This window comes from Bemisia tabaci, chromosome 8, assembly GCF_918797505.1.
Source record: "Bemisia tabaci chromosome 8, PGI_BMITA_v3".
Classification (NCBI taxonomy): domain Eukaryota; kingdom Metazoa; phylum Arthropoda; class Insecta; order Hemiptera; family Aleyrodidae; genus Bemisia; species Bemisia tabaci.
The window spans coordinates 21,323,575-21,337,324 of NC_092800.1; positions in this window are offsets into that span (position 1 = coordinate 21,323,575).

Consider the following 13,750-nt stretch of genomic DNA (forward strand, 5'->3'; position numbering starts at 1 on the left):
GAGGGAGGGGGGAGTGTGCAGATGGAGGGTCTGGAAGGTTTCCAGAAAATTTTCAAAATTTTAAAGCATTTAATATGCAGTTTGAGTCAGTTTCGTCATGAAAAATTTCCAAATACAATCGCTTTTTCTTCTTTTTTCCTTCGTTCCTTCCTTTCTTTTCATTTTCATCTCTTTTTTTCAGGCAAACGGGGGGGGGGGGCATACGCCCCCCGTTGGATCTGCCTACGCTTAGTCATAACTTTTTTTAAGGGCTAATAAACCCCGGAGGAAATTCAATCCGGATGTAATTACGAGATTTCTATCTGGGTGAAAGAGCAGAGGTCTGGTAACCACTAACATTTTATCCAGGGCCAAAATAGAATATTGCTATGAAATCGATCTCCAGATTAATAATGTTTTTCAATTAATATATGTTAATTGCATCAAAGAGTTTGAAAACCGAAAATGAGCGCATTTACTTCGTTGTATCGTTGGCCCCGTAGATCACATCCGCATGTGTCCAAATTTAAATGCAGTTTATCAAAAAACCGAAGGCAGCAAACACGCTGGACATAACGCGAGTTTCCACGTTTCTATTCGAGCATGTTTCCAGACACAAAACCGAGCAAGAGTATTGTTTGATGAACCCTAGAATTAAAGCGTTCCGCTTGGGCTCAGAGCTCATTGGAAAATGCACTTGTTCAGTTTTAACATCGTCAAATTCATATGCTTGGTCACGGTCGAGCAAAAGGGTATAAAATACACACGTGATTAAATACGAGCTGTTGCCTGTCACAGGGTAGCATATTATGCAGCGAAATTGTTTATTCCTTTGATCTCGGACCAGGGAAAAATAGGGAAGTTTCCACTGGAATCAGTTCTTCCGGCCCTTTTGTGCATCTCGATGGAGCTCGGATGTGATACATCGCGTAACGGCTCCATCGTAAATGTTAACGCTGGAGGAAATTCAGGAGGTGGTGGTCAGTTAGGGTTGCGCTCACTGAATTCACAAAGACCTGGAAATAGAACTGAAACTGGTGCGTGGGAAACAGAGACGACATATTTCAGAGATCCCGCACACAGTAAGAAAAAGTAACCAATATTTTGTGTTAATATTCTAAAGGGAAACACACAATAATCTAATCGTGTGATTGTTACCCCGAAAAAAAGGGTCATACTTGAGAAAGTGGGGACGTGAGAAAGTGTGCAATACCTCACAAAACGCTATGAATTAATCGCTGCAGCAGTTACTGTAGCAATGTCAAGATGTAAAACTACATAACTGCTGTGGCGGTTAGTTCAGTGTTTTGTGAGTTGGCACACACTTTTTTACATCCAGAATTTTGCATCGGCATACTTTTTTTCGGTGTATGTTTTGGTTATCTACATTTTCTTTGGGTTAAATTTACCAGATCTTAGGGTTGAGAATTTGCAACGTCGTTAAAAATCAGGCACAAACAGACAGGACCTTTGGATAGCATTGGTGATAGTCCAATCTGCTTGCCACCTACAAGCAACAACTACTGGGTGATATCGAGAGGGGATAGAGGACATTAATTTCAGCAGGACGCTTTCTTCATCCAGAGTTGTCCCAGAATTACACACGGTTCAGTGGATTTAATCGGAAATTTGATCAATCAATCGGTTTGGTAGATCTTACCGAAAAAAAAATAATAATAATCCAAAGCAACTATGAACTCAGAATTCTTTAATTATGCACCAAAAATCTAAGCGATTCAATCGAGTGATGCAAAAATTAAATTTGAAGATTGCCTATTGAGATTGCTATTTTTCGCCCAATGATGGTTCACTAGCAGCTTGTTGAGCAAAATATTATATAAAATTTACCTAATAGTGACTCATGAATGTCGGGGTGAGCACTTTGCTACGCGACTTTTTGCAAATTAAGTTAGGATTGCCGGACAAATCGTTTAACTGTTCAGTCATTGGTCATCATACGGCGAATGGGAGCATTTACCTCTTAGTGTAACATTTAAGGTCTTGATACACGATCAAATTCCGAACCGATTCCGATAAAAGTAGACAATTTGATGTTTCAAACAGTTCTGTTTGATCGAAATTGGACGGGCCGACCAATTTTGATCAAAATTGAGCGCCACCATATATCTTTTCTTGCCGCACGGGACATTTCTGGCAAGTTCATTTGAAAATAAAGTGAAGTAACGATTTCAGAACTGGTGACTCCCGTCACTTGGATAGGAATTGGTTCTGGAATTCAATCGTGTATCGAGACCTTTTCACCCAAGAATGGATAGTGCGAGGTCTCGAAAATATGCTGTCTCTGTGGTCAGCGCAAGAAGAAGAAACTATGTATCACGCAAACCCTACATACATGGTACTCAATTTTTTTAATACGTCCATTTGACCCTGGGACCCGAGGGATAGGGTTTTTCTGTATTATCTGACTCCTGTATCCTCTCTGTGCGTCAACGCAGCATGCGCTGCGTCCGGAACTTCCGTGCGATATCCCTTGTGAGACCACTGTAGCCAGCTCACAATTACTGGTGTGCTAAAGAATAACGCCGTATGAGCATTTAAAAGTTGCAAATTTTTTTCCGATAAAATATTTCTTTGAAAAAAGTTATAAATTTTTCCCCTTGATATTCTCATATTTTTTAGATTAAATTTCAAACAAATTGGTCTGAAAAATTGGTAACAAAATATTCAGAATTTTTGCAGCAATTTTTTTTCTTGTTGAAGGAAATATGACTACGCCTGAAGGCTCATACGGCATATTTCTGTAAGACGGCAGCAAGGAAGAACGCCGTATGTACATCCGAGAGTTGCCAAATTGCCCCTTATAAAACATGTATTTTTGAGAACGATAATGCGTATTTCTTCTTGGAATTTTTAGTTATTTTCAACAAAATTGCGAGCAAAATTGTCTGAAAAAATTAAAGGAAAAAAACTCACATTTTATCCCAGGAAATTAGGATTTTATTGAAGGAAAGATGGCAACGTCTGAAGGTTCATAAGGCATTTTTCCTCACGACGACAGCTCGGCTCACACACACGAACGCACCCGCCCGCACGTCTGTCGCCCGTCGTGTCCTCCGGGAACTTGTTAAGCCTTAGTTACGCGCACTGCTCTGACAAAGCCGTAAATAATTGTAAGAACAAGGTTGCTGCAAGGCTTCGCCACCCTCAGTTTTTCCGAATGTGTGTCAGGCCCAACTGTAAAACAAACTACAACCAGCCGGGGCAGGAATTTGGAATGGACTTCACGACGAGATTAGCACCTAAGCACCCAAATTGGGATTCCCTGTAGAGCGCAGCGGCTGGCATGTCCCCGCTGCTCTGTCACGGAAAAGAGCCGTAAGTAGAGTCTGGAATAAACCTCCAGACACTTAAGAGCATGTGTTAACCATGGCTCATACAGAAGTTCACTTACGGCTCTCTTAGGTACGGCAACCCGGGGGAAAGAGTGAGGGAGGTTAAAGCCTCCACGGTATACGGAGCGTATATTCCTCTGTACCAAACTCAGTGGAAAGAAGAATCCTCATCTTGAATTATTCCCTTGGTTCAGATATTGCCTCAAAACGTAACGCATTAATGATTTAAATACGCCACAGCAGATATAATTCTCTTGTGTAAATGCTGCCAACAATGAGCGTGGAAATTACACCTTCCTTTCATACATTTGTATCATCTGCTCGATAAAATTCAATAGAGCAAGAGATTGTTTAAACCTATTGACGGAGACCGCCTTCTTCAAGTTCGCCTTCAATTAGCCACGTAGGCAGTATGACGTACCGAGGAGCGCAAATAGTTATCTATTCGAAAATCACATAATTGACGTAGGGCGGATCTCAATTTCACGTGAACCTTGTTCTACGCTTAAATTCATGCTTTCGGGGGCTCACTTGAAAATCGAGATATGCCCCTTATGTTGAATGAGCGATGATTATTTGTGACCGTCTTCTTTGTCGTTCTAAGGAATGACGACGTATGAGGCGTCAGACATTACTATTCCTTCAATAAATCACAAACTTGCCAGGAAACTTTTGGCTATTTTTAAGTGGATTTGATCTAGAATATTCAATATTTCAGGGGGAAATATTCATTATTTCCCTGAATAATAACTATTCTATCGGCAGAGATTTGGCACCATTCTATATACAGCGCACGGCGTTTTTTGCGACAGATATAGAAACAATTGTCTCAAAAAAATCCGATGGAAATTGATCCATTTATCGTAGTGAGCTTTCATTGACTGCTCCCATTTTGTTTCCTTGAACAACGCGTCTTAATGAGGAGGGGTGTACATAAGAGACTTTTCCTGTTTCTCATTCCTAAAGAATTTTGCTAATCATCGATACGAATTTGGGATGTTTTTTGTACAACTTGGCAATTACGTGAATCGTTGTGTGGTACATTGTCACCTCCCCCTCTTCCCTAAGCGACCCACACCTGCCAGGCAACAAATAATCGGGCAGAAGTTGGAATTTACTTTATAATAAATGGTGATTAATGAGGGCGCGTCCAAGTTTCCTTGGTTGCGTCCCTTTAATATAAATGCCATTGTCCTTCCTCATTCATTTCCGTGGCCTCCTGAGCCGCTACTTGGCACCACTTAAACCTCTAACAGGGACCCATTCAAACCCATCTCCGTGCCTCGAAGTTAGCTTTTCACACGACTTTCTCCTCGGGGCAGAAAATTATGTTCTTCGTATTTGTTTTAGTTATGGACAAAAAATTTCCCGAGAGAGTAATAAAAGCGTTAGGTATTTAGTGATAGTCAAACTTACAGCCCTATTAGCAACGAATTTTGCAGGAAAAAAAGGGAAAAAATTAAAAACCCTTGTCCAAATTTGCGTTTTAGGAAACTCTATTTGATTATTTTTAAAAAAAATGTATGAGAGGTATTGAATAAAAAAAGACTGTTAAAAACTGTTATTAATTTCGGTAATTTGTTTTACTGCTTTATATGCTTCAAAACAACTGTTACAACTGTAGTTTTTAAAAGTTTACACACGTTAATGTTACTCGAAAAAATTTGATTAAAAAACGGGGGTCCACTTATTTCGACTTTTACAATTTTTTATATATTTGATTTCTTGGGCGAAGAGGGGGTTAAAATCACCCCGTAACGTCCCAGGCCTTATGTTTTGTTGTTTTTTAGCCTTGATCATACGTTTTTCTTGTATTTTTAGTAAAATTATTCAGGCTATTTTCTTGTATTTTTGTCATGTACAATTATAAGCTGCTATAACAATTTGATCTATAGCACCCGAATATTTTTGACACGTGGTGATGACAGGTGAGCGGAAATAATGGCCCACTCAGGAACCGGTATGCGTTCCAATTTAATAAACGAGAACTTCATGGAAAGCTGATAGTTGGGCGTCTTTTACCACCTTCATTTATCTTTATTAGTTTCGGAGAGGAAAAGATACATATACTTACTTTACGAGCGCCCCTTGTGCTTTTATTCTCACCCTGTTTAGCGGTCCATTAACATCGCGACAAGGGTTCGGAACGGAGAGTGGCCCAAACTCGGGCTCATCCACATCCAGATGGGAAACCGCCGAGGGATGGAGGGGGAGGGCCCGTGGGGGATCGGGGTAAGTTGTAGAAATTGGCAAAATGCCCCGAGTTGCATCTTCAGCTAGATTAATGGGCCAAAGAACTGGAGAACTAAGAGATACGGACCCAATGGCAGAGAAATAGTCATTTTTCTCGGCGAAGAAAAAAGAAATCGGGGCATAGCCTCCTTCAGATATGTTTCTGTGACCGAGCCGGAGCAATCTCCCCTCCCCCTTTTCACCTCCCCCTGCCCGCCCCAGAAAACCCGCCCGAGGTTGCCAAATTTTGCTGGAGGATTTGAAATCTTTATACGGGGTGTCTCTGAGTCAACAGGCCAGGTTACAGCTGCGTTTTCTACACCTAAAAAAGGATGCTGATTTAACATTCTGGATGTAAAAATACGTGCGAAAACTCACAAAATACTGAATTAACCACCACAGCAGTTGATTTTACATCTTGATATTGTTACAGTAACTGCTATAATTGTTAATTCAACGTTTTTTTAAGTTGTCGCACACTTTTTTACATGCAGAATGTTAAATCAGCATCCTTTTTTTCGGTGAACAAGGTCAAAATGAGACTTTTCGCTTTTATAAAGTTTGTTTCCCGTTCTTACTCGAAAAAAACCGCAGTAATAACCACAGCCCCTCAATTTTTCGGAAAATTATCGTTTTTTGGAAAGTTCGGCAACATTTAAGGACAAAAACTCATTATAAATACCTAACCTCTAAAATTTGTATCGCTGAAAAAAAAAAATGTCAAGATCGATAAGGGTCCCTCTGAGAGTCTTGAATTTTGCAGGATGAAAAATCCGCGATTTTTTGGCAAATGAACGTCCTGATTTTAGGGTATCGTTGCATCGAGCCTTGGAAATCTTAATCTTGGCCTTAATCTTTGGAAACTGGTTTGAAGACTTTTTCTTTCGCTGTATATTAGTTCGCAAGAGATTCACGTTTGAATGGCCAAAAACACCAGTTTTTTTACCTCGAATATTCAAGACCCCTTTAAGACCCCGTTAATCCCCCTTTAACTTGATACTTGGATATTTGGACTCCATTTTGCGATTGGGATTCACGATCTCAGGCTCGGTTTAGAAACTACGTATGTTCAATTTGTTATCGTATGCACATGCAAGTTTTTACAGATGAGCCAGGAATTTTAGGTCCTCCACTTGCAAAATAAAGTCCATTTGTAAAGCCACGGATGTATTTTGCGATAAAAATTACAGATTTTAGCCATTTTTCATGAGTTTCAGTCCATTACAGACGAAAAATTCCAGGAAAAACTGACGATTCTCCCAAAAATTTGGAGGGTCGTTCCTACAACCGGAGACACTTTTGGAAAAAAAATCATATTAAAAAAACTTATTTTGACCGATAAAAATGAGCAGGTATAGTCTAGGTATTTAACTCTGAGAGCCTCTGCCAATTGAGGTGTTGGGTGCAGAAAAGGCATTTCTTTGTTGGGATGTTTCAGTATCTCCTCTGCTAATGTATTATTAGAGGGGAAACTATTGGGTGGATTTTCTAAAATTCTTAGTTTCCAGAATTGTAAAGTAATGAAGAAAATTCAGTAAAAGTTTTAACGGATTGCTATGCATTTACGTTTACGGAAATCCTGAGACACCGCAAACAAGAAATAATGCTCTTTCTCTCCGCACCCAGCGTTTCAATTGTTTTCAGAGATAGTGACATCTTTTGAGCATCACTGCGCTGCCGTGATAGCGAAGAGAGCAGTAAGTGCAAATGTGAAGTTTCGAGAAAATGGGCTCAAAAGCGTCTGAGCGGAAACTTTTATCGAAAGAAGCCTCCGTTTCCTGTCCAATTCCCACCAACCATCCGAAAGACTCTTATAAAGCGTTTGAATGATTGAAACTCGACCGATTTTATTTCAATTAAATAAAAAGGGTAGTATTCGTTTTCATGTTAGTTTAGTGTTAGGCAAAACAGCCGTTAGTGCTGTCCTGTGCATGCTTTTGTGGTTGCGTTTTGGACGCACAACAAACACATTTTCAAGTTACAAATTGGTAGAAGAGGGTGGCATTGCACATGAAAGCACTGTTTTAATTGGCTCTCTGGAGGAATAATGCCACTTACTGTTGTTTTGCCTGAAACTACGTCATTTTTTGCGCACTTGCGGCTTTCTCATATCTCGTTTTCATAAAATTAAGATGCATTTTGCCGTTTTAGCAATTTCAGTGATTCCATCTAAAAGAGATTAGACGAATTTTGAAGGAAACTTGATTTCGAAAATTTGAAACTTACTTTGCCTTGCAAAGGAAGAACGCCGCATGAACCCTCAGGCGTTACCAACTTTCCTTCGATAAAAACCGAATTTACCGGGAAAGTTGTGAATAATTTTCTCCAAAATTTTCAATCAGTTGTTTACTTAGTATGATCTAAAATATATGAAAATTTCAAGGAAAAATGTATGTAACTTTCCTAAAAAATAAGCATTTCCTTGGAGGAAACTAGGTAACTCTCGAATGTTCATACGGCGTTCTTTCCTAAACACGGCAGTGCTGCTCTCTTTGCCATCAGGGCAGTGTGAATGGGAGCCCCTGTGTCCATTTTCAGGGGGAAATCGCTGATTTCAGCACAATCGGGTGACCATGGCCATGCTCTAACGAGCTTTCATTGCTCCCCAGAACGCTGACGATTCAACTTTAGGAGGAAGCGACTTTCCTGTTGACCGGAGTTCGCCGTCTGCGGCCGCGTCTTCGCCGGACCCGGCTCGGTGACGGCGGGACCCGATTAACTTCGTTTTCGTTTTCTACCACATCAGATAGCCACTTGAGGGAAATAAGCTCTCGTAAGCGTATACTTGAACCGCATTGAATTACGTCCAGGATTCCGTGATTTTTCGAACTTTCGTTAAATAGCAAAAACTACCCTATTTGTATATCGATGGACATGCAGAGCTTAAGAAGTTATGAGCCTCCGGGAAAACGGTCGAGGTATAAGTAGCAACTTTGAAAAAGAGGGTTCAATTATTTCGACCGAGCTGTGGGTATTCTGTAGTAACTTATTATTGTACCACACAGGAAAACTATTGCAGGGAAAAAAACTTTGTGCGGAAGACCCGAAGTTCAGGTCTTGTGGATCTCTGAATTCGGATCGCCAATGTGTATGCCTCTTTGCACGACACATTTTCTGATAAAATAGGTAATTGGAGAGATTATTACTTAAGGCATCATGACTGGAAAATTCACTGGAATCTCTCTTGCAATCAAGCCAGGGTGTTTCCATGTGATCTTTAATCATGAAGTTATAACTTTCTAATGTTTCTGATGCTCTGGTGTCTCTGCGTTCGTCATAGGAAAGTAAAGGTATGCTTTTTCAAACATTAACAACATTAAAACTGATAATAAGTGCGTATGAAGTGCATTACAGCTACGCTACGGAAACGAAACCATACCCTTAAAAATCGAACTCACTCCGAGGCGAGATGAGGTGGGCTCGATAATAACCTGAAGACAAAATTTTAAATGGCAAATTGGCAAATTATACAAATATGGCTAACAAAATCCTTTTTACAGATTTGCTATATCTACTATACTTTCTAAAAAAATAAAATATAGAAAATGACTTTTGGCACTCTTGCACGAAGTTTGTATCAACACCAAGGAATTTAGAAGTACCAATGAGTTGGTGCCAATACCCATTTGGGGTAGGTGGGTCGACATCGTCTAACTCTTTTCTTTTTCAGTGAACATAAGTAGCAACGCAAGTAATGTCTCAAGGTTAACACTTTCAATGACAAGAACTTTAGTTAGACAAATTTAGTTTTCTCGCTCTGGTTGCAAATAGTTGCGGTAAAACAAACAGTTATACATGAATAAGTAAGTTTAGTTACGGAAGGTTGCAGAGTCAGAACAGTGCTTGCGTGGAGGTGACCTCGGTCCGATTTCGTACAATTATTTGTTCGCTGTACAACTACATGGCTAATGGAGCTCGCGTCAACCAGTGCACACATCTATGCACATTCGCATCCGTCTATGACAACCGAAATGAACTTAACTATGACGATATTTGTGATATTTTTTGTTCGTTTGTCGTCCGCAAACATCCCGCTAGTCAGCGTTGTCAGATTACTGAAGGGTCGAGACAAAAAGAGTTTCAACTCTTAAAATTGAATATTAATCGGAGTGTATAGTTCTATTCAGTGGGGAAGCACTCTCTTCGCAGCTTAATCTATAAAACCACAAACTAGCTCAATGATGCGAAACATGCATACTCTTCAATGCACGGAGGCTCGCTTAAACTTGAAGCTATGAAGAGCATGAAAACTTTCAATGTTCATTTTGTGCGCGATTCAGTAGAAGATAATGGAAGTCTTTTTCTATCTGCTAAGTGCATTCACTGATAAATGCAAAATCAAGTGCCTCAAAAGATGTGAAAATTAAAAGGAATGGAAGGAAATAAAAATGCGCGGGAAAAATTTAAGATAATTTCAACGTTATCCCTGGCCGATTTGGACGTATTTATGCTAAAAGCAACTATTTTACACTCAAACCTTACACACATAGTTCATTTTAGCATTAATACGTCCGTTTTGGCGTCGACCAGACGTGTCGTACCAACCAGAGACACGGTGGATTCAACCACATTTCTGGCTGACTCAACAAGACCTCCAGTTGAAGCAATTTCACATTTGGCAAGCGCCAAAACCAGCCAGGGATATAATTTAAATTACTCGAAGTTTGGGCCAAACAACTGTCCCTTCCTGATCGTGACGGGAATTAAGAATAAAATTGCATGAAAATTGGCACTATCATGTTCTTTTACTCGCCGAGCATATTCTTGATCTCAAAAGAACAAAATCTTATTTTAGAGGGTTACGGGAGGGAGGTTTGTATTTTTGAAAGGGGAATTTTTTTGAAAAACCTCACGAAACAACAGTGTTATTTTGACCCCAATAATATATTCCCAAAAATTCGCGTTTAACTTGGAAACGTCAATGATACTGCCACTTCTATCTATTTTGTTACATTTGTTTTTCTTGAAATTATTTTAATGCCATTTAACGACTCTTCCTTTATACGAGAAAGCGGCATCAACGTGAAATGGCAAACCGATGAGTAAATAGCTGCGGCAATCTGCAAATGCCATCCTCATTCCCCTTCAACCTCGCCAACCTTTCCCCCTTCCATCAAGTGCTTCCACCATGTGTGGCCTTTGCAACGAGCGTGAAGGTATGTAGGCATGACCGCAAGGTTACCACGTTGAGCGAATAAATTTGGTTGTTTTATAAGGGTTAAAAAGGAGGAAATTTCTCATTTTTCAGCAAAATTTGGCGATTAAGCATAACCGGCGCAGCGGTGCACAATAGAACAATTGCTATCGAGAAAAGTGAGGCATGAAATTTGTACACCGTAAAAGATTTTGGAGTGAAATTTTGTGCCGAAGTCTATACAGCGTCCGATTACCCGAGTGATATGAATGCGGAGCCGATTCTATTTTCCTTGCGGAATGACTTACGCTATTACGGAGCGGAATCGACTCTTTTTGCGGAGTGTCATACGCATTTGTGGTGCTAAATTGACTTCGCATTCATATCACTTGGAAGTTTTGAGCGCTATATAGACTCTGGCACCGAATTTTACTCCTCGATTTTAAACAGTGTGACTAAAACTAAAGAAGATACTTGTTAGATCACAATTGAAAATTGTTTCCTGCGGAGAGAAAAGAGTGAAAGATACTAAACGTTTTGCTGTGATGGTTATTAAATCCACGAAGATTACAATTGAAGTCATTCTCCTTTTGCGCCTGACCAAAATTCGTGATACAACTATTTCAACTTCTGAGCCGCTTAAATTGTATCCATGGAGTTGAAGGCGAACTTGATTTCTCACTCCTGCTTTCAATTATTCATGTGCCAGTACTGCCAGTTATGTACTTGTATGCTATGTGCCTAGTGTTTTTGATTAAAAATATACTTTTCGTCTCATCCTGCGGGCTGATTGTTTAAATCGATAGACAAAGCAATAGGCAAAGAAGACATAGAGAGTGTGGAACAATCCTTATGGTTGAAATCGGTGGCTCCTGTAGACTAAGCGAGAAAGTGAGATACTAAACTAACTATAGGAAAATGATGGACTAACTATAGGGTCCCTAGTGGGTTGTCGTTCGTTAGTCTATCACATTACACCTTTGTCCATTACAACCAGCCGCTTCCACCGGAAGGATCTCTCCATATTCCTTTTGTCTTCTTTGTCTATATCATTGTCTATCAATTTCAACATAAGCTCGTAGAGAGCGGTGTCGGCTTTCCTCGCCTCACCCTTCTCTGTGTCTACATTCATTGGCGACGCTTCTGCATCCTTGGTGTTCGCATTCATTTGCGACGCATTTTCCATCCCTTGTGTCCGCGTTCCTTGCAACGCGTCCCTTGACCCTTAGATGATTTTGCGAATAAAATTAACTGAAAAAGAGAAGGAAAATATTCATAACTCTATCAGGAAATTTCGCTGAAAAAAAGAGGTGAAGTTGATTTAACATTCTCATGTAAAAAATGTGTGCGAGAACTTATAATATGCTACATTACCCGCTGCAGCAGTTACTTTGGCAATACCAAGATGTAAAACTAACTATCGTGGCAGGTAATTCAGCTTTTTATGCGTAAGTTCTCGCACACTTTCTTACATTCAGAATGTCATATCAAGTTCACTTTTTTCGGTGTTGTGTTTTGTCAAAGGAAACTTGGCAACACGGAAAAAAATTAAAAGTCGATTTAGCATTTTTTATATTGTTAAAAACATGTCCGACAAGTTTCAAATGCTGATTTTACGTTTGGAGAAATGCTAACTTGATTACGCCCACTGTAAAGCGAACAAATTCAAATGTTGTGTTAGCACTTTTGTATTGTAAAATCAGCATTTGAAACTTGACGGGCTTTTTTTTTGACAATTTAGATGCTAAACCAGCATTTCATTTTTTTCGTGAACGCCTAAAGGTTCATACTGCGTTTCGCCTTAGCACGGCAGTAATAGGCTCCTGGCTCTGATTCTGTTCCTCCCTCTAGGTACGTCATCTGAGCAGGATGTCCGTTACACACTGTCCGAGTGTCCGCAGCCAAGTAATAATAATAAATATTATCCCATTCTGCTTCAATTGTTTCAAGTTTTTTCCCTCCTTTTTTCAATTGAATAATTAGATAGCGGCCCGCTGAAATGTTTTGAGCGGCGGTGGGCGAGGCAGAGAGGCCGCTACAAAGCCGCCCAATAACGGATCATGTATTTCGCAGCATCCAAGCGCCAGCAGCAGTCTGAATCGCATTAGGGAATGAATTCAACGCCACGTTGCCACGTTCTCGATTAAATGTGGATTTTATACATGGTTTTGTGCTAATTTTTAAGCACTGTCCGGCAAACATGAATTCAACGCCCACATTCGCAGCCGCACATGGGATCAGGTTCCATCCCGACAAGCGATCGAGCACCATGATGCAAACGTATTTACGCTAAAAGGGACTATGTCCCACGCAAATTCCTTGCACATAATACCTTTTGAGCATAAATGCGGTCATAATAGTCGGGAGAGGAATTCCCTGCGGAGGATTTTGTTTAATTTCAGGATCAAATTGTTGATGCATGCCTCCTGCATTTCGGGCCGATCAGTTTCGGAGCCATAATTATGTTGCATCCTCGGGAAAATGAGCTTGATACAAGGTGAAGTAAAGGATCGCTGGGCGACCAAAAAAGCGTCTCATACCTTTACATGACTGCTTCGAGGCAATAATCATTTTTTTTTTTTTTTTTTTTTTTTTAGGACGGTTTGAAATGCTTTTATCTACCAAAATTTGACAAGTTAGAACCAGGACAGACAGCGTCCAAGCCGATACATTTCTATAACTATAAAAAATAGACCACTAGACAATGTACAAATTTAAGCATTCTGATACTTGTTCCCTAACCGGAATTTCACATAGAACACGATTCTTGCATTTAAAATTACTGAAATTAACTCCTAACTGGACCGCGTTTAGCAGGTAGGAACCAAACTACATCAGCTGTTGCCACATTCAACTAGGGAATTTAATTTTGTACAACAGAACGTTTGTGCAGATTTCTTTGGAAATTTTAAGGAGTTTGCTTCTTGCTATGCAGAAAATTCACCGAAATTTGCACAAAAATCCGCACAACCGTTTTTATGTAAAAAAATAAAGTGCCAAAGTAAACTGGCAATCGCTGATGTGGCTTGGTCCCTTTCTGCTTGACGTGGTC